Genomic DNA, 27,698 nt, shown 5'->3' on the forward strand with positions numbered 1-27,698 from the left:
AGATGCCTGTGTGCTTTGTACCAGGTTGTAGTCATAAAAGTGATCATACCACTTGCTCCTTCTATCGATACCCGTCTGATGAAAGGACCAGGAGTCGCTGGATCAGACATATCAGGTAATATCATAGGTAATATACATGTTGTGCATGGAACATAGTCAAGTTAGCTACCTAGCTAGTAGCGACGAGTAGCGAGCACGTTTAGTTAGCATTACATTACTTAGCCTTGTCATTTTTAGTAGCCTTACCATGAAGTTATTATTTTATTACATGAAGTAAACCAAAATGTTAAACAGTAACCAAACATGATGGTAAGTATTTCGTGAAACATTTGAAGAGTAGCCTACTGCGCCCTCCACCGGGTGCTAAGGAAGCAGTTCAGGGAGAGTCGAAGGCAGGCAGGGAGCTTTGCATGTCATTCTTCTGGACGTTTTTCATTGTGATAACAATCTGTTTGCTGGAAAGACAGTCGTTGTGTGCTTATTGAGAGAAAATTGTTAGAAGAGATAATTATTCAAAGTGTTGTTATTTTAAAGTGTTGTTACTGACCTTTTTCTCTTTTATTTTCTTTACCTCACCTGTAACTGCTGAGACGTTGAGGAACATGCACACTGACCTGCTCTGGCAACCTGATTTCCACTGTACGTAATAGTATTTGGTTATGGTATATTATTTATATACATCAAAGGCACAATGCACCCCCCAGAGACACACATGTATTGAGTGTGATATTTTGCATAGGTCATGTGAAATCATCTTTACATACTAGAAAACTGTAGGAGCGGCAACTTGTTTTGAAATTGAATTTTTAATATCCGATAATAAAGTTGATCTGTTTTCTTTATTCTTCTCTCTTCCCAGCTCCATCCATCACCATTCTCTGTTCCTGCAGGTCCTGCTTGCTAATCAATGCTCATATTTTTTTACACAATTACAAATAAAGTCATTGTATTGTATGACATGAAGTTGTGCTTCATTCGGAGTCAATAATAAATTCATTCTGCCTTCAACTGCGCAATGATTGTGGACTGCACCGACATCCATGTAGCTGCCCCCCAGTAAGATGAACCAAGCAAAGAGGGTCATTATAGGGTTATTATAATGATTAAACTGGTTCATGTATCACATAGTTTACTGAACCGTGATGAATGAAACTGAAATGAGTGAGGTAGTGGTTTACTGAAGTTACAAAGACATTAATATATGAGTAACAGGTCAGTGTAAACACAAGCTTCTGTCAATTATGGATCATTCAAACTATTTATATAAAAATATGTAATAAAGTTCTAAAACAAGTATTCGGTATATTCCTAGATAGCTTTTGGAGAAGGTTGTTTTTAAGTTTACTAAAATCTATCGTTTCAACTGTTTCACTTTATAAAAAAGGAACAGGTGAGTAGAGCATCATTGAGTTTCTTATTCTGTCAGTAAATTATCCAAATGAATGTTTTTCATTATTTTAGTCAACCCTAAACAAATTGATTGTACCTTTTAATGATGACCTTACATGGTCGGCAAAGTTAAATTAACTTCAGAAAATCAAATCTGTTCTGAGAAAAAACTAATAAATGTTTAAAGATAGGAACTTGCCATCCCACTGAAAAACAGTCCGTAGAGATTTAAAGGCGTAGTTGTAGTTCAATCCAACGTTTCATTTGGATTCATTTGACAACAGTCAACTATTTTCATAAAGAATATATATATTTTTCAAAGTCAACTTTATTGTCAATCTTACTCAGTTTGAGAGATCAAAAAGACGTTTAAATAAAATTATACAATTTACAGATATGTATACAAATATATATATCCTATATACAACATCATGTATAATGATGGTGTATGATGTAGAAGGAAGTGTGGTAGATAACAAGTAAATATAGAGTTACATACAGATCCATGTTACAGCAAAATATGGAATAACTCAGAAGCACGCAGTATAATAATAATTACATGCAACAATTAAATAACTGCTCAGCATCTCCACCACAATCCCAATCTGCTGTGTCCTGTTTTCCTCCCCTCTGCATAACACCCCATCACACATACGAAACACAACGCAGGGTCCGAGGGTGTTAAGAGTATGTTTATTGAAATGTCCTCCTCTCTACTGGCCAACACAGGGAGCATATGCTGGGTGTAGAATTGTTCCAGGAGGAGGAGATTTCCATGCCATGCAGGGTCTTTGGGGATGGGGATGGGGATGATGATCGCCTCCTTCGTGGTCCACACAACAAAGTAGCAGAGACTCCGGTCTGTGATATGCAGCTGCCCTTGGACCTGGTGCCAGTATGGGTGATTCTCCTTGAGAATATATGACCCACCCTCCTCACGGAGACAGAAGGATGGTAACTGGACTGCCTCCGCGATGGTCATGTTCCTCTGGCTGTGTGGACACTTCACCTCCAGCAGGGCAGATGGCTGCACAAGTCCATCGGGTGATGCTCCCAAAACACCCGACTCACTCACAAAGAGACCAGACTCGATTCTAATACTGTCACTTGATAGGCCTCCACAAAAGCCTTCACCCCTTCGGCCTTGTTTACAACCCCCCAGTTGACAGTTGGCGATGTCTCTCGCCAGTGGGTTGTATGTCTCCTCTCGCTGTTGGTAAAGTTGAGACACCGGCTGGACTACTTTGGAAGTGCCAGGCTTCCTCCACTGGCACTCAACATCTGTGGAGCTGATCTGCCACATGGCAAATATTGCCAATGCTGCAGCGTGGCTGCATTTGTACATCCCCTGTGCACAATCACAGACAGCGCTCTGCATCGCGCCATCGTCTCCCATGCAGATCTGTAAAAATAAAGTAAGTACCATTTGTTAGCATGCTATAATAGATTGAATGAGCAATAATACAAGGATGATCCGGATCTGGGGGTGGGAGGGTTTATTTTTCCATAGTTTTGTCCTCTTGTCTGTTGTTATTGTTTGTTTTTTCTGTATTTTTTGTAATTTGTGTTGTATTGGTTGTGATTCAACATTGTATTTTTCTAAATGTGTATGAATACATTTTTGAAAAACATTTGATCAACAATAAAAAAGGATTTGGTCAGGATCTAGACTCAGTGTGTAGTTTATTACTTAATCAATGCTCTCTACATTAGGAAAACACATACCGGTGTACCAGAGGGAGTCACACACAGCTGTGCCTAGATAACCAAAATCCTTGAATCTACACACAGCAAATAAACTCAAATGACACAACGAGAAAAAGGAGATCACACATACAGTATAGTCGATATAAAACTGTCCGCTTCAATCTGAAGAGCAACTAAAACGAAACACGGGAATGTACCTTGTTCTTGTGAACACTAATGTTATCCACAGCATACACAGAGACCACGAAGTTCTTAAGGAGAAAACTAGTTGCTAAAACAAAACACGTTAGTGTACCTTGTTAGCTAATGTTAGCTAGCTGACATTAACGTTACACATTGCACTCATATTACTCACCGAAACCTTGTAAAGCCGGTCCCGCATGCTGGCTCTTACAGAACCGACTAACTCCCCTTTCATATAGGTACAGTTCTCAACGTGCCCAGACTTGTAGTGATTTTCACCTCGTAAAATACTTTTATTCTCATTCTGAAAGAATGTGGTGAAATGTGCTAACGTGACGGCCATCTTTATGTTGGTGACGCGTATTGTGCGAGACCAGAGACCTGTAGTTCACTGAGCGGTTTCACACGAAAAAATGTGTAACTTCACAGTTTTACGACACATTTTTATTTTTTTGACTTGCAAAATGTTCTTTTAAATTGACAAACATCATATGTGTCATTCGTGGCACCATTCAAACGGGATCAAAAGATAACCTTTCTCTCTCCATTGACTTCAATGTATACTTTTCCGCTTCCGGGGTCCCATGGAGGCTTTCGGAAGGGGAGGGACTTCGCCTCTCTATAGGCAAATATGGGCGTTACGTGAAGCCCGCAAAAGCTGCACTGCATTTCGAGTCGGTTGTGATTTATAAAGGGAAACCGGCGTAGGAAGTGCCATACGCACTTTCCTTACGCAATGTTTGGTGAATCGGGAAGTGGCGGAAAATGTATGGACCTATTTATCGGATTTCTACTACGTAAGCAACCTTCCCACGTGAATCCTACGCACGGCGTTATACATGAGGCCCCTGGTGCGCACCAGAAAACGGACTATTAGGTGTGAATGCACCCTAAGTGGCAGAAAGGACCTTTCTTTCTGAAAATGCCAGTGGAGGAGTGGCCAAAGAAGTCAGCCAAGGAGGTTGCAGCAAATGCAAAAGAGGGAACGTTTTATAAAGAACATCTTTAATGTGTTACCCCAACAACGTCCAAAACACATCCTTAGAATGTTGCAGGCAAAACGTTCCACCTTTGTTAACATATCACATTAAAGGAACATTTTATAAAAAAACTTTCTGTCATCTCAGGCCTCAATAACATCCTGAAAACATTTTCAGAATGTTTCTTGGAGAATGTTCTTCTTTTGTTATCATGTAACATTGAGAGAACGTTTTATAAAGAACATCTTTAATGTGTTACCCAACAACGTCCAAAACACATCTTTAGAATATTGCAGGCAAAACGTTCCACCTTTGTTAACATATCACATTAAAGGAACATTTTATAAAACACTTTGTCATCTCAGGCCTCAATAACATCCTGAAACATTTTCAGAATGTTGCTTTGAAAAAGTTCTTCATTTGTTATCATGTAACATTGAGAGAACGTTTTATAAAGAGCATATTTAATGTGTAATGTAATAACATCCTCAAAACATCCTTCGAATGTTGCAGTTAAAACGTTATGTCTTAGTTAACCTTAAACCTTATAGGAACATTATTTGAAATAATAAACATCCTAAAAAGGTTCTTTGAACATTAGATTATAACGTTTCTTTAAAACATTATTAGAACCTGTAGGCAACGTTAGCCAAAGTTGTGAGAACGTTCCCCGCTAGCCTAGGGCTGCTCGATTATGGCAAAAATCATAATCTCGATTATTTGGGTCAATAATTGTAATTGCGATTATTAAATGCGATTATTCATTGACTTTGAAAACATCCATTTATTGGAGAGAAAAAAATGTGAATAGTATGTTTTTAACAGTTGATTACCCTGAACTTTAAGTATAATTCAACTGAAAAACAAAACAAAAAAATATTATAAAAAAAAAGTAATAATAACAAAAAAATAATCGTTTTATTTCGATTACGTTGTTTTCGTAATCGTTGCAAGCCATAATCGCGATTAAAATACGATTAATTGAGCAGCCCTACTGTCAAGCCCTTGGGTATATTTGCAGTTTTCCCCGCTTGAAAGGGATGGTACAGTCCATAGGAGGTTTTCACTGGGTTTCAATTCAATTCAATTCACTCATACAATGACCACAACTTTGTTTCTTTTGAGTTTTTCTTTACTTTGGTATTTGTTGTTGCAGTACAGCTTATGTTGTAAGTTGTAAGGTTGTAAGTTGTAATGTAAAAAACCTTAAATGACAAATAAAAAATAATTACTGTAAATACAATGCACATCAAATAATAAATGAAAAAATACATGCTTTACATATACTTTTTAACACTTGTGAATATTGTTCTTACTTTCTTAATGTATTTTTATGAATTATGTTTTAAACAGTTTTTAACTTATGCAGTCTCATTAAAAATGCAAATATAATACTGAATTCTTAGCAGCATGCAAACCGTTTTTACCAATCATATCTCAATAAACAAAACACACTCGTTTTAAATCAACAATCATGTTGCTTTAGCTTGAGGACATCAAACAAACAAATGACACTGAACTAGAACGCACGTTCTAACGTGCGCCATGAACGGTAAGTTGTATGACTTGACTAAACACACAGTTCGTCTCTCACCGGCCGCTTCTCCAGCTTTTTATGGCTGCACCAGTGCTGCTTCTTCGACGTTTATTCTGCTGGTTCGTTGCTGCTGCTGGACGCACGCTCTTTAGTTTGTCCCTTTCCAGCTTTGATTACTGCCCTTCTTTCAGGTGCGTTGCTTTTAAAGGTGCAGCGACGCTGATTAGCAATTAGAGACTGATTTCAGACAGCTGCCACTCTGTCAATCAGCCCGACTTTTTAACCCCTTGATCTCCGGTGAGGATTTTCCAAGTTGACTTCACACCTCCCACTCGACTTTCCAGTGGAGACACCTGGGAGGTCGCATGTTACAAAGGTAAACTTGGGTCAGACGCTTTGTTCTGCTCTTCAGCGGGAAGCAAGACGACCAGTCGCCTGACGTCTCTGTGAAGAACTGTCGCTGGGATCTCTTCGAGTTTTTTCGATCTTTGGTGATTTGCTTTTGCTGTGGTAGGCCTTGTGACAGGAACAGGGTCGCTTGGGAATGTTCTGATGTTGACATCCCTCACAATTCCTTTGCTGTCCGAGTTGACACTGACCACTCTTGCAATCCTGAACTGACCCCTCAGGGCGTTCTGGTCTGCAACCCAGACCATGTCGACATTTCTCTTGGCTGTATGCCATTTGTTCCTTACGAATAGATTAGGGCCAGCGAGTTGACTCCAGTGCCTCCAGAACTTGTTCACTTGCGCTTGCATTTCTTTAAGCCTTTTGTAGGGATAGTCACTGAAGTCCAATGTTCTGACATCTCCACTCTGCGATGCTCGTCCGAGCAGGAGACAGTTAGGAGTGATGAACTGAACGCTGTCTTCTCGGCTCTGTGTTCTGGCGTCAATTGGTCTTTCATTCGTAAGATTGGCTGCCATGTAGAGAGTTGTTTGGAATCCACTCCAACTTAGCCCTGACTCTCCTCCCAGACTCTGCAGTGCTCTCTTGATGATGCGCACAGCAGCTTCTGCAGCACCGTTCCGGTGTGGAGAATCGGCAGGATGAATTTTCCATGTCCATTCTGTGCCATTCTTGGCAGCTCTCTCTTCTATTGTAGCTTTGTCAAGATTGGCAAGGAATCTGTACTGTTCTTCTAGGAATGGCTTAGCCCCTACGAAGTTAGTACCTGGATCTGACCAAATCTTCTTTGGATGACCTCGTAGTGCTGTGAACCTCTGGTAGGCGAACAGGAAACTTTCAGTGGATTGAGAGTTCACCAGCTCTGTGTGAATAGCTCTGGAAGCCATGCAACAAAACACAACTCCCCAAACCTTCAGTGACACTCTTTTCTTGACATCATCCTTGACTTGGTACGGTCCGAAGAGGTCCACTGTTGTGTATTCAAAGGGGGCAGCTGGTTCTGTCCTCTCTGGAGGTAGATCACCCATTATTTGCTGGCATCTTTTTGCTTTAGTTTTTCTGCAGAGCATGCAGTTTTCGACCACTTTCTGAGCAATCCTCTGACCCTTCACGACCCATGCTCTTCTCCTCATCTTGAGCAAGGTTCCGGCCACTCCATCGTGGTTCTCCTCATGGGCTTCTCGTGCTAACAGCGTTGATACCCAGGCTTCATACGACAAGATAGGGACAGCAACTTTATCTTCATTGAAGATCTGCACGCGACCCCCACAGACCAACAAGCCAGTCTCTTGGTCTCTGTACACCACTAGCCTGTCTGTGGTTGTACTTGGGAAGGATGCACCTTGCTGTGCCACAAGAAAGATGTATCTTAGGGCATCTTCTCTCTCTTTCACTGAGATGACTTGCGAAGATGACACTGCCTCCCACTTTGGACTGTTTGCAGTTTGCTGTTTCCCTCTAATGAACTTCTTCGCAGCTCTCCAAATCCAAGCAACTGTCTTGACGAGTCGATTTAGATTGCTGAACCGCTTGACGTTCACAAGGTTTAGGACAGCTGATCCTGCTGGTGGCCTTTTTGGGTGTGTTTGGGTTTGTTGCTGATCTAGCTTTAGCTCTGATGGGTTTTGTGTGTTGGCATCGTTTGGATCTGATGGCACTTGTGCCTTGGCTCTGGTTAGTGCTGCAACAAACGTTTTCTTTTGCAATCTGTTGACACTGTCTCTGGCAGCTGTCACCAAATCTTTGGCAGATTTCATTGGCCAGTCATCCACTGGAAACTTCAATAACGTTGGTCCGTTCTGCCATTCTGAACTTTCATCCAGGTCTTGAGGACTGGCCCCTCTGGTTATGATGTCAGCAATATTAAGAGGACCAGGAACCCACCACCAATCTTGGATCGCTGTTGTGTTCTGGATCTCTCCGATTCTGTTTGCGAAGAAGGTCTGATAACCATAGCTCTCTCTCTGGATTGCACCGAGGACTGTTTGGCTATCAATCACATGGAACCACTTTCCAACCTGGATCTTGCTGTGCTGCTCGAAGTATGTTTTGAGACGTGAGGCAAACACTGCTCCGCATATCTCTGCCTTAACAGCATCACCTTTGTGGTGTAAAGGAGTTAGTTTAGCCTTGGACTCCACCAGAGTGACAAATGGGCCTTGGTCGGTGTTCCACCGGAGGTACATCACAGCACCGTAAGCATGCTCGCTTCCATCGGAGAATGTTATTGCCCAAGGTTTTCCAATGAAGCTTGGAGGCGTTATGGCCCTGGTGAATGTAACCTGCCCGAGTTGCACATACTCTTCGAAGAGTCGGATTGCATCTTCTCTGAGGCTGTCTGACAATGCTGTATCCCAGGTGTCTTTGACAGGGCAGTTGTCGCTCTTTGCCTCCTGGAATGCTCTCCGCACAAGGATGGCACCCTTCTGCTTGGCAGGAGTTACCAGACCAACTGGATCATACAACCCTGAGACTTGACTCAGGAGGTTCCTTCTTGTCAAAGGGTTTGGGGTTTGCGCTCTTACTTGGTCTAGTAGAAGGTCTTGGCCAAGTCACATCTTCTTCTTTCTCTTTGAGAAGTTAATGGATGCCATTACATGGATCTTGTCTTCTTCCACAAGGTAGCCTAGACCAAGCGCTTTGTTATCTTCATCCCTCATTTGATTCGGGAGGACCATGTTATTAACTTTGGTCTTCATTGGTTTATTGTTGTTCCCCTTCCTCCCACTTTGGCCTGAGAAGACCCAAGGCTTCAACAGGAAACCTCCAGCTTTCAGGATTTGCTGTGATGGTTTTCAGCTTCTCGAAGTCGTTGTGAGACGTGAGGATGTCGTCAACGTAGCTATCATTTTGTAGTACCCCTCGCTCCTCTTCAAGGTGGGCGAAAGGAGGTAGGTTGGCTGTTTCTCGCATTGCGAGCTGTGCGATGCATCCTGCAGGCTTGTCACCAATATTGACTCCGGTGATTGCGTACTCCTCCAACTCTTTGTCCTCAGAATCCCGCCAGAGGAACCTGTGGAGGTGCATCTCTCTATCTTCCAACCATACAGAATTGTACATTTTCCTGATGTCTCCTAAGGCAGTGTTGGTTCCACCTCTGAACCTCAGGAGGACAGCACGTATCTGGTTAAGGACGTCTGGCCCTTTCATCAGCAAGTCGTTCATGCTGGTGCCTCTGAACTTTTGACTGCTGTTCCAGACGAGCCTTACTGGGGTTGTTGTAGAGTGTTGGTTTGGTGCAATAAGGTGACTCACGAACCATACTGGTCCTTTCCAGGTCATGATTAGCTCTTTAGTCAACTTGATTGCAGCTCCTCTGTCGATCATGTCATGCACTTGAGCTTTGTAGGCAGACTTCCACTCTGGTGCCTTGGCTAGCTGCTTCTCTGTTCTTAGGAATGTTGCTTCAACTGCACCTCTGTTGTTCGGCAGTGAGGCCGGATCCTCTAGCCAGGGATACTTTGCATGCCAATGTGGTTCTCTGCTGTGATCATCGCTCATGACATAGGTGAGTCCATCCTTTACCAACTCAAGCTCCCTTTCCTCTGCAAGGGTCATTTCTTTACCACCGGGCTGGCAGTTTCCGCACCGGCAGCCTCCACATCTGGGCTTGCATGCTGCGCCAATGCTGTCCCATTGCCACCATTTCAGGAAACTCTCTTTGCTGGTCGAAACAGTTGATCCCTGTATTTCAGCTGCTTCTTTGCTTGAGGGGTTTTGTTCTGGAATGGGGTTAGTGAGCTCTTCATATTTCACAGCTGCTGCTCTCATTGATCTCGCAAAGTGGGTCTTTGACATGTGGGCTGACACTTCAACCTCCTCAAACAGTCTGGGGTGGGTTCCTCCAACTGTTTTCCCGAGTGCTCCGTCCCACAGTACGAGGTCTCCCACGACTCTGATCCTCTGAGGAGCTAACTGGCCTTCTCTGTGGCTAATGAGAAGCTCGACTTCTTTGGGCCTCACAAGCTCATCAAGAGGTACGTCTGGGAAGAATGGCTGCAGTTGCTGAGGTGTCACACTTTTGTGGATGTCTGCAATGTTGTCAAGCCCATAGCAAACCAATTGATGTGCTCTCAGTGTGCCCTCGGGGGTGGATACACGGATTTTGAGGAGATAGCGCTTTGTCTTTACTTGAAACTTCATTCCGCCAACTCCATGTACAACGAGCATGATATCTTCACTCTTGAGATCCAGGCGGCTCGCCGCTCTGTGAGTGATGTAATTTGTGTCAGATGCTAAGTCGATGAGTGTTCCGACTTTCTGTCCGGCGTTAGCTGTGACGACTAGTAGCATCATGATCACTGGAAGCTCTTGTATTCCACTCTTTTCAATTAGACTTTGTTGGTCATTTGAGGTTTTGAAGTCTCTGGAGGCCACATTTGAGAAAACCTCCCCACAGTGCTTTGCTAGGTCTGGTGGGAGATTTTTGATGAAATCTTCTTGACCCTCTGTGTACTTCTTTCTGCCTTTATCCTTTTCAGATCTGTCACCAGACCTATTTGACACAGACTTGGGACAGAGGTAGTAGTGATGCTCAGCCTCTCCATCTCTGCAGTCCTCGTTTCTGCACAGAAAGCCAGGTTTGCAGGATGACTGGTCGTCGTGAACCTCAAGGCACCTTGTACATGCACCCAACTTCCTTACTGAAGCCTTCCTTTCTGCTGCACTCAGAGCCCTGAACTGCTTGCAGAAGTAGAGCTTCCTCTTGTGTTTGACATCGCCGCAGACTACACAGCCTTGGTCATCAGCTGACTTCGTAGACTTGGTTCTGGCACTTTTCTGCTCAATTCTGGTGTCTTTCCAACTCGGCTTACTTGGTTTACTTGGCTCCTCATCTCGTAGCTGCTCGAGCTCCTCAGAGATAGTCTCTTGCTGCTTGAGAAACTCCAAGAGATAATCAAACCTTTTATCTGGCCTCACACCATTTTTTGGATCGGCTACATATACAAGCCACTCTTTTTTTGAGGGACTCAGGGAGTTTACTCTCTATCGATTTTGTTACGAGAGGATTCTTTATGGCGCCTGTGTCTCCGAGGTCACAGAGTACTTTCTCCACGGCTTGAATCAACTCGACAATTTTCCTTGGTTGGCTACTTCTGACTGATGGCATCTTCTGAAGGTCTTCCACTATTTCAATGGCAATAGCCGTTCGATTGCAATAGCGGTTCTCCAAGACACGGAGAACGTCATCATTATAAGTAGTGAGGTGAAAGTCTTTCTTGATCCTGTCATCAAGACTGTCTAGCAACTGTATCTTTTTCACTTCTTTGGAGCCTGTTGGTTCTCCCTGTTTTTGGAGCGACTCCCAGTCTCTTCTCCACCTGTGAAAATCACGCTTGTAGCCAGAGAATCTGGAGAGAGCTGTGGGTTTTAGCCTAATGGTTGGGGTACAGATGGGATGACTGGCAGTACTTGTTGATCCTGACCTTGTGTCTTCCTGTGGTCTCGCCATGATGAACTCAGCCTTTCTGGAAACCAGACTGGTTGCTTCCCGTTCGATGTCTCTCAACCGATTGCGGAACTCCTTCTGGCTTTCCACTGGAACCCACTGCTGCCACTTGCAATGAGCTTCTTTTGCGGTCCCCACCAGTGACTTCAGATGGCTGAGCATGAATTCGTAGGCCTCATGGTTGCCATCAGGACGCACTCGAGCGACACGCTCACACTCAGCTTCTGCTAGTTCTACAGCTGTGCACAGTTCATCTCCAAACGTTTGCCAATGTCTCTAAGTAGCTCTCCAACCTCCTTCAGTTTCAAGTCACATTCATTTGTGGTCCTTGCTATGTCGGCTTCTTGCTGTTCGGTTAGTTCGACTGACTTCTCCTCTTTCAGCTCTGCCTCCTTTACTGCAATGACCTCTGCCATGACTTCGTCATTGGTTTCCATGACTTTGTCGGCTCCCATGGAGAGTTTATTGAAGCTATATTGGAGCTGGTCTTCTGACATGCCGTCGTGAGTTCTGATGATACTGTTAGCTAGTCGTGTGAAGGATCGTTTTGCTGCAGTCCGCTCATTTTTGAGCTGCTCAACTGTTTTCCTGACTGTTTGATCAGCCATTTTGGATTTGGGTCCACTGACTGTTTGCAGGGTGGTATTTTATCTTTTTCCAGGTCACTGTTTTCACTGTTCCAGCTTACAGCCCCGGTTTTTTACTGTCAAGCCCTTGGGTATATTTGCAGTTTTCCCCGCTTGAAAGGGATGGTTCAGTCCATAGGAGGTTTTCACTGGGTTTCACTCATACAATGACCACAACTTTGTTTCTTTTGAGTTCTTCTTTACTTTGGTATTTGTTGTTGCAGTACAGCTTAGGTTGTAAGTTGTAAGGTTGTAAGTTGTAAGGTAAAAAACCTTAAATGACAAATAAAAAATAATTACTGTAAATACAATGCACATCAAATAATAAATGAAAAAATACATGCTTTACATATACTTTTTAACACTTGTGAATATTGTTCTTACTTTCTTAATGTATTTTTATGAATTATGTTTTAAACAGTTTTTAACTTATGCAGTCTCATTAAAAATGCAAATATAATACTGAATTCTTAGCAGCATGCAAACCGTTTTTACCAATCATATCTCAATAAACAAAACACACTCGTTTTAAATCAACAATCATGTTGCTTTAGCTTGAGGACATCAAACAAACAAATGACACTGAACTAGAACGCACGTTCTAACCAACACACTCTCACTCCCTAAGCGTCCAATAACGACGTTTGGTCAGTGTCCGTGGCGTCCACTTGTGACGCTCCTAGGCTCCTTCAGCGTCATAAAGTGACGAAAATAGCTTTCAACTGATTGCAATGTAGTCCCATCTGCGGCGGGATTTGACGCTCATGGAAGCACGGCATTCGTTTGTGTCGGCTGCCCTTAAAGGCAATGTGAGCGTCCATTCCCATTGGATAACGGAGAATTGTACACCCGGAAGTAAGTATCCCCCTTACTGTCGATTGATTTTACAGTGATATCTGCACTACTCATCGACTAAAAAACACCAGATTATCCTTGTTAATTACACAACATTGATTGGTTTAAATTGTGTGCAATGCTTTTGTATTTTTCCCCTTCGATTCGGAGAAACAAATATTTTTTCGGAGTAAAGGATGGCAGACGACACTACACTAGCCAGAATCCCCAGCTATCGTTTGGACTACACCATGTGCTCTGTTTGACAAACCCGTTTTTTTTTACCATTCTGTGGCTGGCGTCTATGTCACGTGATCTTCAAATTTCTCCCTGCAGAAAAATAAAACATGGCCGAACTTCGTTTTATTCTCGGTGGAAAATGCCTATTTTAAAGTTAGTTTGGCCATTAAAATGCGTTTTGATGTTATTTGATGCGAGAAATATGAGTTGTTATTTCAGATTATGTGTGCAGTGGATGTACATGATCTTTAGTTTGCTAATTATTACGAAGATTACTTCAGGAAATCGCGACGTTTTCATTGTTACCAAGGTGGTTGCTAGGGACGCTGCTATCGATATTATTTCTGTTATGTTGTGTAACTGTTTAATGGTGTTATCTTTATTGCTACCCTCTTCCCCGTCAATGTATAGTGTTGATCCACAGCGCAAACATATTAGTTTAACAAAATCCGCATCTAAAGATACGTTATTTTCTCCTGTGCAATTCCAGTCTCACATCTCACAGCACATCGTCATTAACAAATACCGGAAACAGACCGAAAACATTTAAAAAAAAAAAAATAATACTTTATTCCGAGTGTGCTTGATTTTCTCTTTGAAAGTCATCACTTAACGGCATTGTAATACACGGTTCGGCTGCATTAAATATTACATATCTGCCGTAGTTCTGTATTTATAGAGCCCTGATGAGAAGACTTCTAGACAAACATGAGGAACTGAAAACGTGACGTGGGTCATAAATATATCAGCAATTAAACAACATCTTACATTTCTTTTCACACAATACGTCTCCTTGCAGTATCAACACTAATTCGGCTGACTTTTATATTTGATCCAATTGGTAGATAGGCTGTATTTACACCATAAAGGTGCACAGCTGATATAAAGGGACACCTAGTGGTTAAAGCATGTTATTGAATTTCATTATTTTTATTATTAGATATTAATAGGATCCCTATAAAGTATATTCATTACTCGTTATTCTCTACTAATAGTTCACTAAAGACTGTATATAATTACTATTTTGCACATCCCTTTCAAGATTTTCTAAGGTTTATTGACATATCATATAGGCCTACACAACTATGGTGTAGTTATGCATTGAATGAAAAACTTGGGTCGCAGGTTCCTCAATAGCGCATTACAAGACATCTATCAATATTTGTGCATACCTCCAGCAATGTTAACTATGTTGAAGCACTTATTTTAACTGATATTATACATCATGTATTATACTCTTATAAGATGTATGTAGATATTTCATCTCCGGCCTTGTCAGGTATTGAACAATCAATACATAAAGAACACAGAATTGTTAAATATAAAACACAGAATTTGTGTGATTATACTAAATGATTTACAAATAAACACCACTGCATAATGTACAACTGTTACACATGCTGATGTAACGCAAATGTTTCCAACTTGGGATCGATAAAGTATATCTTATCTTAAGCTGATCGATGGTTACTGCCATATTTGCAAAATTTGCCTCTGAACCTTGACAAGTGCATGTTTCAGGCTTATCAATTAATGTAATGTAATGTAATGTTATCAATTAACAACAGGGGTCACAAACATAAGACCAGCTGTTAAATAAAGCTCTTCTGACCTTAGCTGGCATGTGTGTATATATATTAATGCTGCCCATTATGGGCACAAGCAATTTTCACCCATTTATTAATTATATGTTTTACATTTGAGTGTTTCCTATCCCCTAAACCTCCAGGGATGTACACAGTTTAATACTGGCAACTTCTTATTATGGGAAATATGAAAACGTCTTTTAAAACTACAACTCCCAGTAGAGACGTGCCATAGATAGAGAGCATGTTGCGAAACAGAATAGCCAGCATGTGTAGTTCTGGGGACGGGGTGGGGGAGGGGGGGACGCGGTGGACCCGTTCAAATCCAGTTTTGGACAGTCTGCGTGGTTCCATCCCATTTCAAGTGCTGTTCGAGAATCGGCGTAACCCTCGGAGCACACTCTCCAATCACAGAGCTTGAGGACTATCACGGGGTTTGTCAAACAGAGCACATGGTGTAGTCCAAACGATAGCTGGGGATTCTGGGTAGTGCAGTTTTTTCTGCCATCCTTTACTCAGAAAAAATATTTGTTTCTCCGAATCAAAGGGGAAAAATACAAAAGCATTGCACACAATTTAAACCAATCAATGTTGTGTAATTAACAAGGATAATCTGGTGTTTTTTAGTCGATGAGTAGTGCAGATATCACTGTAAAATCAATCGACAGTAAGGGGAATACTTACTTCCGGGTGTACAATTCTCCGTTATCCAATGGGAATGGACGCTCACATTGCCTTTAAGGGCAGCCGACACAAACGAATGCCGTGCTTCCCTGAGCGTCAAATACCGCCGCAGATGGGAATACATTGCAATCAGTTGAACACTATTTGCGTCCCTTTATGAAGCTGAAGGAGCCTAGGAGCGTCACAACTGGACGCCACGGACACTGACCAAACGTCGTTATTGGACGCTTAGGGAGTGAGAGTGTGTTGGTTCTAACGTGCGCCATGAACGGTAAGTTGTATGACTTGACTAAACACACAGTTCGTCTCTCACCGGCCGCTTCTCCAGCTTTTTATGGCTGCACCAGTGCTGCTTCTTCGACGTTTATTCTGCTGGTTCGTTGCTGCTGCTGGACGGACGCACGCTCTTTAGTTTGTCCCTTTCCAGCTTTGATTACTGCCCTTCTTTCAGGTGCGTTGCTTTTAAAGGTGCAGCGACGCTGATTAGCAATTAGAGACTGATTTCAGACAGCTGCCACTCTGTCAATCAGCCCGACTTTTTAACCCCTTGATCTCCTGTGAGGATTTTCCAAGTTGACTTCACACCTACCGCTAGCTGGGTTATATATGGTGGGCTTACGCATTCAGGTAGGCCCGCCCCGAGGGGCCAGCTACGTTTATAGATATCTCAGTAGGTGAATGCTCGCATAGTATGGTTAAGAGGTAGTACCCATAGAGTCCGATAGAGGAAGATATAACAGTATTTCCGGTCACGAAGTTTGCAGAGTAATCTGCATTACTCATCAACTAAAAACATCAGTTTATCCTTGTTAATTACACAACATTGATTGGTTTGAATTGTGTACAATGCTTTTGTGTTTTCCCCCTTCGATTCTGAGAAACAAATAGTTTTTTCTGAGTTTAGGATGGCCGAAGACACTACACCCATTCCCATAATCCTCAGCTATCGCTTTTCTTGAAAAACCTCGTGATTAATCTTCAAGCTCTGTGATTGTATGTTGGAGTGGCAGTGTGCCAAGGTTACGCCGAGCGTCAAACAGTTCGAAATGGAATGAAACCACGGCAGACTATCCAAAACTGGGTTGCGGTCGAATAGTCCATTTAGCTTAGAAACCTTCCTAACCAACATACTCTCACTCCCTAAGCGTCCAGGAGCGACGCTTGGTCAGGGTCCCGTGGCGTCCAGTTGTGACGCGCTGAGGCTCCTTCAGCTTCATAAACGGACGCAAAGAGCTTTCAACTGATTGCAATGTATTCCCATCGGCTGCGGTATTTGACGCTTAAGGAAGCACCGCATCCATTTATGTCGGCAGCTCTTAAAGGCAATGTGAGCGTCCATTCCCATTGGATAACGGAGAATTGTACACCCGGAAGTAAGTATTCTCCTTACTGTCGATTGATTTGACAGTGATATCTGCACTACTCATCAACTCAAAAACACCAGATTACCTTTGTTAATTAAATAACATTGATAGGTTTAAATTGTGAACAATGCTTTTGTGTTTTTCCCCTTCAATTCTGAGAAACAACTTGTTTTCTCTGAAATGTGGAGCGCCAAAGAGAATACACTACCCACAATCCCCAGCTATTGTTGTCACAACTGGACGCCACGGGACCCTGACCAAGCGTCTCTCCTGGACGCTTAGGGAGTGAGAGTGTGTTGATCAACGCTCTCTGTCTAATATGTTCGCTAGCTGTTAGTGTTGTTGCATAGCAACCACCTCGCACTATGTTTTGTGCACAAGGCAACAGAGGGAATATTTTATTTTGAACATCATTATTTACTAATAAAAACTATTTAAATTAGAGTGTGTATTTTTCTTTCATATTGCCACACTTGGTAACCGTTTTATAAAAGCAATAGCTCACTTCAGGCTGTGATATATGCTCATTATATCACAGCTAAGGGGGCTTGTGAGCTATTGCTTATATAATTACTAAATGGGTGAAAATGGCTTGTGTCCATAATGGGCAGCATTAATATATACCTACATGACAGCTCATTGTTACTTTGTATTTCTACTCCACTACAATTCAGAGGTTAACCTGGTATTTTTACTCCACTACATTTATTTTAGTTACTTCTAATTAATGATGTGAAATATAAACAACCCTTAAATCAGACTTTAGTTACACCTGAGTAAAATTCAGGGAAGGTGATTGTCAAGTGCCAACAATCAGGAGAGATATTTGATAGTAGTTGAAAAGACTAAATATTTATCTGCAGATCCCTATAAAGCATATTCATTACTCGTTATTCTCTACTAATAGTTAATTAAAGACTGTATATAATGGCTATTTTGCACATTCCTTTCAAGATTTCAAGATTTTCTAAGGTTTATTGACATATCAACTACGGTGTAGTTATGCAATGATGAAAAACTGGGGTCGCAGGTTCCTCAACAGTGCATTACAAGACATCAATATGTGTATACCTCCACCATTAAACTGTCATATTCTGCACATGTCTTATACTATCTACATACATATTGTAAGAGTATAATTAATATGTATAATATCAGTTAAAATAAGTGCTTCAACATAGTTAACATTGCAGGAAAGCAATATATTAGACGTTAAGTACATTGTCAGGCTTAATATTTATCTCTAGATACCCCCAAAGCTTTTTTCTTATTTAAAAGAAAACCTAAAGTATTCTTTAATGTTTAAATAAAGGTTAATTAGTTTTTCTGTTTTGCACCTCCTCCGATTAATATCTTCGTACATCCAGCACTAAACTGTTTTATTGTAGAGATCACTTACAGTATCTTTTTGGTATTTTATATTCTATATTTCTATCATTGACCTTCTACTTTCCCCCTACATGTATTTTGTATGTACTCTTAATATTTTTTTTCATCAAATATAACATATTCAACAAATAAATGCAATAATGTACTTTAACCACTCGGCTAGGCGGGTTAAAAAACTGTCAAGTTTAAAGTGTTAACAACAAATTATACTTTTTATTATTAGTGTAGGACACTTATGTATGTATAACATCTGAAGATGTGTAGTTCTATTCATGTTTTCACATAATTTTACAGGATATTGCTATATTATTTGACATGTTTTACTTCTACACATTAATATCTGATTTGTAAAACATCACAGAGATAAAGCTATATCCGTCATTTAATGGTAAGCTATTGAAATTGTGATTCCATAGATGTGTCTCCCATCACCCAAAACCCCTGTCTATTCTCTCAACTCAGTATTTACATTATTTGATTCAAAGAAAATCAATAATATCTTTAAAAACTACAAGTCCCTGTCTATCAGCTGTGCACTGCTACCTATCTACCAATTGGATCAAATATAAAAGTCAGCTGAATTAATGTTGATACTGCAAGGAGACGTATTGTGTGAAGAGAAATTAAAGATGTTGTTTAATTGATGATATATTTATGATCCACGTCACATATTCAGTTTCGGTGGCAGTTCTTCCTGTTTGTCCAGAAGTCTTCTAATCAGGGCTCTATAAATAGAGAACTACGGCAGATGTGTAATATTTAATGTAGCTGAACCGTGTATTATAATGCATTTATGTGATGACTTCCAAAGAGAAAAGCAAGTACACTCGGAATAAAGTATTATTATATTTTTTATGTTTTTGGATTTCATATGGCATAAACACCATATCCCATATATCAGTATTCTGAGGCTCTGAGCCTCATTTATTTTCCACACGGACGGCAAAAAAAGTCCGACATTATACGATTTAAAATAAAAACAATATTCGTGGCTTGATATTGAGTAAGACATTTTTGTTATGAACCACACAGCTTCCGGTCTTCTAAGACCCGACCGGACAAAAAGACGTGGTGCAGGCACGAAACATACTACTAATAGAAATACATTGCTTTTAAAATCGCTCTGTGTGACACTAAACAAAGGGGGAAATCGTGTCGGTGAACACGAATCAATAGATTAAATGTCGTGACTAAAACACGAAATGCTGTGAGACTGGGTTGCACCACCATGACCTGTTGACCCTTTGCCACTTCAATATTCAAGGCAAAACATTTGAGTTGCTTGCTAATTGATTTGGAAACCAACGTGGTTACACAAAACGTATTCTTCACATAAATGGCAACGCCACCACCTTTATTAGGTCGATCAATACGATATACACTGTAACCATTTAAGGAGATGTCAGAGGCCGAAATAGATTTTTTTAGCCACGTCTCTGATAAAACAATGACATCAGCGTCAGTCGAGCTCGCCCAAATGCAGACAAAATCTAGTTTAGATAAAAGACTGCGCACATGATGAAGTGGATGAATCCCAACACAGACCTAGATCTAAAATCAGCAGGAGTAGCGATCTGATTACTGGGCGGACCAGGGTTAGGTTGTACATTTCCTGATAGCAATAATAACAAGAAAACCAGGCATCTTTTTCTCTTAATCGACAGACATAAATTGTCATCTAATTTAAAATCACCAGCAAAGTCTGGGAAAGTGTGATTAGAGGTCAAGAAGCAGTCCTAAAGAACCATCATGGCAGGCAAGCAAAAAAGACAAACATAGTTTGCCGAACTGATGGGCTGAGACAAGGCAACTGGAAATCGTTCGCGAAACACACCGGATCCTTTGCAGGGGATGCCCACTGCGGGCGGCAGAACAGACCTGAATCCAATCGACTTCATAAGTTCTTTGTTTCTGTAGTTTGTTCATATAAAAGTCATTATACTATTATATTATTATTATATATATTATTACATATCTATGGTACAATTGGTTAAAAAACAACTGCAGTGTGTGCTGTGTTGTGTTGGCAGCTCTGAGGAACGCGGAACAAGATCTGACAGCAGCACCAGCCATAATACCACTTCAAATGCTAGGGGGGAAATGTTATCTGTTTCTGCTTTAATGACTCTGTGAGACTGTCCTTGCAGGCACATTGGTGCTGTGGGCTAAATAGTAATGCTAGCACACTTGCATGTTCATATGCAGTGCCAAAGCTTACACTCCGTTCTTCTTTTTTTCAGTGTGTTAGCATGATTCTCTAATTAGCCCTAAACAGTAATTGCAGCTGAAGCTGATAGGAATTTTATATTTATTTTATTATATTGCAGAAAAGGAAATGTTGGACTTAAAAGACAAATAATAAAATGAATTGGGCTTCAAGGACCACAAAAAACACAACACAGCCAAAAGAAAAATAATGAGAAAAATCAACAAAAGGTGGCATTACAGGTCAGAATTGATCAGCTTAACAATGGTATAATCACCCTAAGGACTTAAAGATCTCTTACCATGCTATTTTTAGGCATATATCGCTTTGGATAAAAGCGTCAGCTAAATGCAATGTAATGTAATGTGATGTAATGTAATATATTATGGATCAGATATATACAAATATATAAAAACATGTCTATGATGTGTTTTGCTCAAAATACCAAACAGATCATGCATTTTAGACATCCCTCATATCCCTCTGTTTCAATCCTGTTAGAGAAGTGCTGATTCTGGGTCTAAAGTAAAAAAAAAAAAAAAATTAAAAAACTTGTGCTGAGTATCAGATCAGGAGAATTCTACCCAGATACAGCTAAATGCTGCCGTGATTAAACGCCATATCGTGTTCAAAACCACATCAAGGATTATTTCTGAAACAGTATGGAGCTCAAATGCTCTTTCTCTTGCAGGTTTACTACAAGGTGAGTACCTATTTATATCCTGATTTTTTTCACATACTCTCCGGTACAGGTTAGATCTCAGGGACGTGCTGTCTCACCTGCCCTTGACGAAAAAATACATGAAGGGCAGGTGAAAATACAAATCACAATAAAATGAAATAAATATTAATATTGCTCCACTGGTCTGTGCTATAAATCATTTTTTTGTAATGTATGTCAGGGGTAGACATTAAGGGTAATATCTACCCCGGTAGATTTTCATTATCACTAGCCCCATCATTGTAACCACTGGCCCAAGAGAATTCGTCCAAAAAAATCGACTCTAATAATGAAGAAAATGTACACATTTGTTGCAATAGTAATTTATTTACAAACTACATTACTACTATACTACAACATTTCAATCGTCAGTTCTTCCTCATTTTCCTCCTCGGTCGGTTGATTTTGCCGTCCTCCTGATGACCAGGCTGTAAATCCTGGACGTCTGGCTCTTGACCCCGACTGCCACCACTGCGAAACAGCTCTCTTAGCATCACAGGTATCCAGACTAGGCCCTTCATTGGTCAGGAACATGAGACGAGTGAGATTTTGGGTCGACAGTGAGGACCTCCAGTCGCTCTTCACCCTCTTCATGCAAGAGAAGCCTCTCTCACATGCTGCGGTACTGACAGCCATTGTTAGGTAGATCTGGGCAAAGATGCCTAGATTGTTAAACTTGGTCTGTAGATCACCTCTCTGGAGTATTTCCAGGAGAGTGTCTCTGAGGGGCCCATTCCGCATTCTTGCCCAGATTTTATAGAGCCTGTACACTCCCAACACCTCAGTGACTGTGGTCCCCTCACGCACCAGGATGCTCTGGTAATGGTGGCACAGGGACTCAATATTTGCTCGTCCATGGAGGACAAAGGCTTCTTTGGACTCATCTGAGTTGTCCAGTTTTGGCCACACATTATGATCAAGAGCTGAGAATGTTTGCACAATGCTCTCGGTAGACAGCAGGTCTTCCAGACGGCTCTCAATATGTTTGGTAAGCATGTCTGTAATTTTCTTCCTGTCTGTAGCCAGTGTGTCTGTGGTGGTGTTTTTGAGCTCTACCCCTCTATAGGTGCCATTCATTGCATCAGCCAACATCTTCCTTTGCTGCTCTCCGGGCTCCAGACACAGCTCTGTAAGGCCATTGAGGCAGGCCTCAATGTACTGCACTGCCTCCCCTGGTGTCAGACTATCCTGCTGAAACTGGAGGCTCAGTGCCTTGAGAAAGTCCAGTGTATCCAGCAGGAAGTGCATGAACTGGACATTGGTGTGGCTTTTGAGGTAGTGAAGGATGTTCTTTGCCCTTCCCATCACTGCAGATGAAGGTCGGGTTGTCCTCTCTGGGCTGACCTGGTCCTCAAAGTGGGCCACAAAGATTGCATAGCTATTACACAGGATCTGTGTTGCCTTGTGGATGTAGGGCAACCACCTGGACCCCTTCAGGTTTGTAGGCTTGAGGACCTTCTCCTCCATTGCATCTGCCAGCATTCTCAGCTCCCTCAGTGCCTTTGGAGAGTAGTGGTATTGCTGATGCAAATATTGCAGCACCTCCTGCAGCTGCTTCAGCCTCTGATTCTCTTTTATTGAATCCACCAGACCTAATTCTAGCCTGTGTGCCACACAGTGTATAGCAAGCAGGTGTCCAATCTCTTCCTTCAGCTTTGCAGCCACACCATTCCTCTTCCCCAAATTGACAGCCGCACCATCAGCGCATAGGAAAACCACCTTTTCCTTCCAGTTATCCAGACGTGCTTTTTCAAACACTGTCTGTACTGCAGAAAGTACACCATCTGCATGTGCGTGTTTGACATCCTCAATGCCAAGGAAGGACTGAACCACTCCTCTCTCCTTATTGAAGAACTTGACATAGACAATCTCATTCTCAAGGTTCCCAGTATCAGTTGCCCCGTCAATCATCACACTGATATAGCCTGCATTCTTTAGGTCAGCAGTTGCTCCCTCTCCACATTGTAGATATCAATTGTGAATCTGAAAGTTAAAAAAAGGGAATTTCATTAATAATGAAGGAATTGTAAAAAGTTAATTAAATAGTCAATTTGGAAAGTACAGTATTAATGTATTTGTGATTCTCACCTTAAACATGCCTTGTCTGACAAGTAACAATTGGTCATGTTGGAGCCAGTCCTACTGTTGAGCTGCACCAGGTCCGGAAAGTCAGTAAATGGCCTTTCTTTCTTGACAACATAGTACGCTGTATGAAACATATTCTCCATTTTATCCTGGAAACCTGCATCTATTTCACCATTAACATGAATCCCAGCTAACACAGCGGGTGTTTCGATTGCTGCCTTCTGCCTCCTCACACACACCTGGTGTGAGGTGCTTTTTTCATGCGGGTCAAACCCTGTGGAGCATTCTGCTACCTGGCCCTTGAAGAGTGGAGAGTCCCTACAAGCAAAACAATCTGCTGCTTAAATATCATATGTAAATAGCCACTAGCTAGCCACTAACTAGCTAGGCATACATTTCTATAAAGCAATTGTTCATATTTGGTTTATTAAAATAATTATATTGTGGTCATTTTTTAAATAAAATAAAAAGGAGGGTGACACTATGGTATGAGTATTATTATTTGTATAATGCGCTTTCTGCCTTCCTGTCATTATCAGGAGTTAGACATGTAATGGCTATAATATATTAGCCTCTAGCCTTCCTTGTCCTAAACTGCTGGGACATTTCCCTATAGCGAATATACCATAATATTTTCTACTCTTCACTTACTTGTCAGCATAGGTCGGCATTGATGTACAGAGCCGACAGAAGACCTTGTTTATATTGGCATCATATTCAAGCCAACTCCAACGATCAAGCCAGTGTGCCTGAAACTTTCTCTCCCTCTTCTTCTTCTCGTACTCCCTGTCACTTCCTTTAACTCCTCCGGTGACTTTCTTTTATTTAAGGACTGTTTTTTGCCCGGCGCTTGGCCGGTTACTGGTGGTTTTAAAAACATTTTGCCGAATGGTTAGGTGGCGCGAAAGTCTGTAGTGAGCGTGCAGCTCGAGCCTGCTCGCGCTGCACGCGAACGAGAGCCTGCTCGCACTGCACTCTACTCCGCAACAAACAGCTGCAGAGTAGAGCGCGATGTTGTAGCGTTAATAAACGGAACAATCTAACAAAATTGCTTGTCAAAATACCAATATCACAGAACAATGTGAATGTATGTCTTACTGTTTTTAGTGGCCCGAGCGGGCAAGTGGAAAGTACGTTATGCTGGCCCGGGGTGTCTAAATAGTGCCTCCGGGCCAGCGGGCCAATTATAATGTCGAGCCCTGTATGTGTGTCACCATAGGCGGCGCGTGAGGCTCAGGTTTGGGAAGGCTAAACAACTTTTTTTACCTGACGCTGCCCGCCTCATCGTTTTTCCAACCCAGTTTAGATTTAACCACGCCTACTTCCGGATTACGCAAGCATCGACGTAGCTCTACGCGATAGCGTCATGTACGTCATCTTAGGCAGCCAGTGTAAAAACCATGCTAAACAAAAAAAAAGCTCCCGGCCTGCCTCCCACACTGCCCGGCTCAGCTCCTGGCTTTCCCCCAGGCCGGCACTGTCCGGCTTACTAGTTGTTACCTTATCTTGGCGGGTGTCCGTCGTGGCATCGGGATTACTGTTTGTTTTAATGTTTGGCTTGAAAAATATCCATATATCAATTTTCGAGGCTTCGCTGTCGGATCGTGATGTGATTGGCCAAGGCCCTCTGTGGCCTTTGGCCAATCACATCACGATAACAAGCCGCTTGTAACAAACATGCCTGCGCAGGCGCTTGCACGCTGTCAGGTGGCTGCATAGCAGCGCTAATGTCAAAGACACAAACATTATACATTTACATTTTACCAGGATGCAGTGACAAAAATATTTGGGAAAGCTTAGCCTTCCCTAGCCTACAGTACACGCCGCCCCTGTGTGTATATGTGTGTGACATATTTAGTCTTGCTGATGTGACATAAAAGCACAGTAAAAAGACACAAGGTGAGGCAGACAGTACTCTGAAGGGAGCGTACATGAGCCCACAGGTTCTTGTTGCTACTGTTATTCTACGCAGAGACGGTAGACGCAAACAACAAGCTAGACTTTTGAAACTACAAGACGATAAGGCAGACTTTTACAAAAAAGTAATAGAGATTTTCATTGAACCCCATTTTTGGGGATTTGGGTACGGAGGAAAAGAGAGAGGGTCCTTTCTGACACTTTGTGAGTTTCCTGACACACCGGGGACACATATTTATGTATAAAACACATCAAAGAGTGCATTTTGCATGATAGGAGACCTTTAAGGATCATCATTGTGGAAGCCTCAATAGAGCAAGGTCTTTTAGAGATGTTGGCACAACAATCTCAAATATTTCAAGCTTAGTCTGAAACCTATTTTATCTTGTTTTCCTGCAACATAAAATGTTTGTTCTTTATACAAATGAAATTAATAAAATTACAACACATTTTTTTGTTTTTGTTTAGCATATGCTCCTGGTATTTGTATTGCTCTTGTGGACAAAATGATTAGCAGAAACAGACATTCTGAGATGTCTAAACTCAACAAACCAATAACCTACTTTGAACCACTTTATCGGGATACCTCCCACCGCTTGTATACACTTTGAGACGAGTCCCACCCGAGCAAACTGCACCCTAAAATACCCCAAAATGGACAAAATACCACACAAACAGACATAGCCAATTTAAGGGTGGAAATTACTAAACGCTCTAAATGCTGCTTGTGCTGGTTGTTGCACCACCAGGAAGATAGGGTCATACATGGACATTACAATCTATAGAGGCCATAAACAGAGATTTAGATTCCCACTTAATATAATACAATAATACAATTGTCATGTCTTTCTTTTGAATTAGCTGCAACGTTTATATACACAAGACCAGAGGTGAAATGAATTTGAGGCTACCTGCTTTATATTCTGTAATGTTGTTTCGTGCCACACATGATGTTAAAAGCAGCCTGCCATGTGCATAATTTACCTTACCTTACCTTACCTTACCTGCACGCACACACACACACACACACACACACACACACACACACACACACACACACACACACACACACACACACACACACACACACACACACACACACACACACACACACACACACACACACACACACACACACACACACACACACACACACACACACACACACACACACACACACACACACACACACACACACACACACACACACACACACACACATTATGCATCAGTGGTGTTCCCTGAACTCTGACTATGCCGCAAGAGAGATTCAGAGAGCAGTGAGAGAATGATTCACATGTTCCTTCTCTCCACACGCACTAACACACACACATACACAGCAACACACACATGTCCCTGAGACCACACTTAAGGGCACGACTTGTAAAATATAATGCATCAGTTTGAGCTTTATTTATGTGAATTTCTCATGTTTGACTTGTCATCCCTGATATTGTTGCAACATAAACCCTGTCCCAAGTGAATATTCTGTGGATGACATTACCACGGGCAAAGACAAAGTAACCCAAACTGCAAGGAAAATCAGCTCTATGAGGAAAACAGATTTTATACTGAACAAACAAATGCCAAAGCCAATATGGTCTGGAACTATTGGTTATATTAGACACAAACAGACCTAATTATATTTGTTGGGTTAGACATTTTGTCTATTTCCGTGTTGTTCTAATGACAATGTTTTATACTCATAATCGTAATAGTTGACTGTAATGAAGAATATGTGTATCTTATTTACAACTTAAATTGCCATTAGTCCCCATGAAATGCTGGGAATTGTTGCAATTGTTAAAAATATATATATATTCAATAATATCTTTAAATTAGGGCTGTCAAACGATTACAATTTTTAATCAGATTAATCACAGCTTAAAAATTAATTAATCATGATTAATCACCATTCGAACTATGTCCAAAATATGCCATTTATTTATGTATATTGTTGTGGGAATGGAAAGATAAATGAAAGAAGGCGGATATATCCATTTAACATACAGTATCTATGTTTATTATAACATTTTTCTGCGTGTCAAAATGAAAGACAACCCACACACCTATCAATCATCAAACCGTGGGGTCTTAATTCATTACGTGTTGATTTCTATCAACGGGGGAGTACTTCAAGAAAGTCGACAGAGGGGGGGGGGGCGGCGGCGGCGGCGGCGGCTAGTGGAGTACTTCGTGACCACAGAGTGTGAACGTTGTGATCAGCTGTTTTAGCGCAGTTCTCCAGTGAAGGGGGGAGCAGTGCTGGAATTGGGCCGGTACTCACCGGTACGCAGTACCGGCACTTCTGGTTCTGACCCATGGAGTACCGGCACTTCTTGCTCAGTACCGGCATGCTGGCGGTACTCCGGTACTCATGCACCGTGCCAGTA

Source organism: Gymnodraco acuticeps, unplaced genomic scaffold (assembly GCF_902827175.1).
Source record: "Gymnodraco acuticeps unplaced genomic scaffold, fGymAcu1.1, whole genome shotgun sequence".
Classification (NCBI taxonomy): domain Eukaryota; kingdom Metazoa; phylum Chordata; class Actinopteri; order Perciformes; family Bathydraconidae; genus Gymnodraco; species Gymnodraco acuticeps.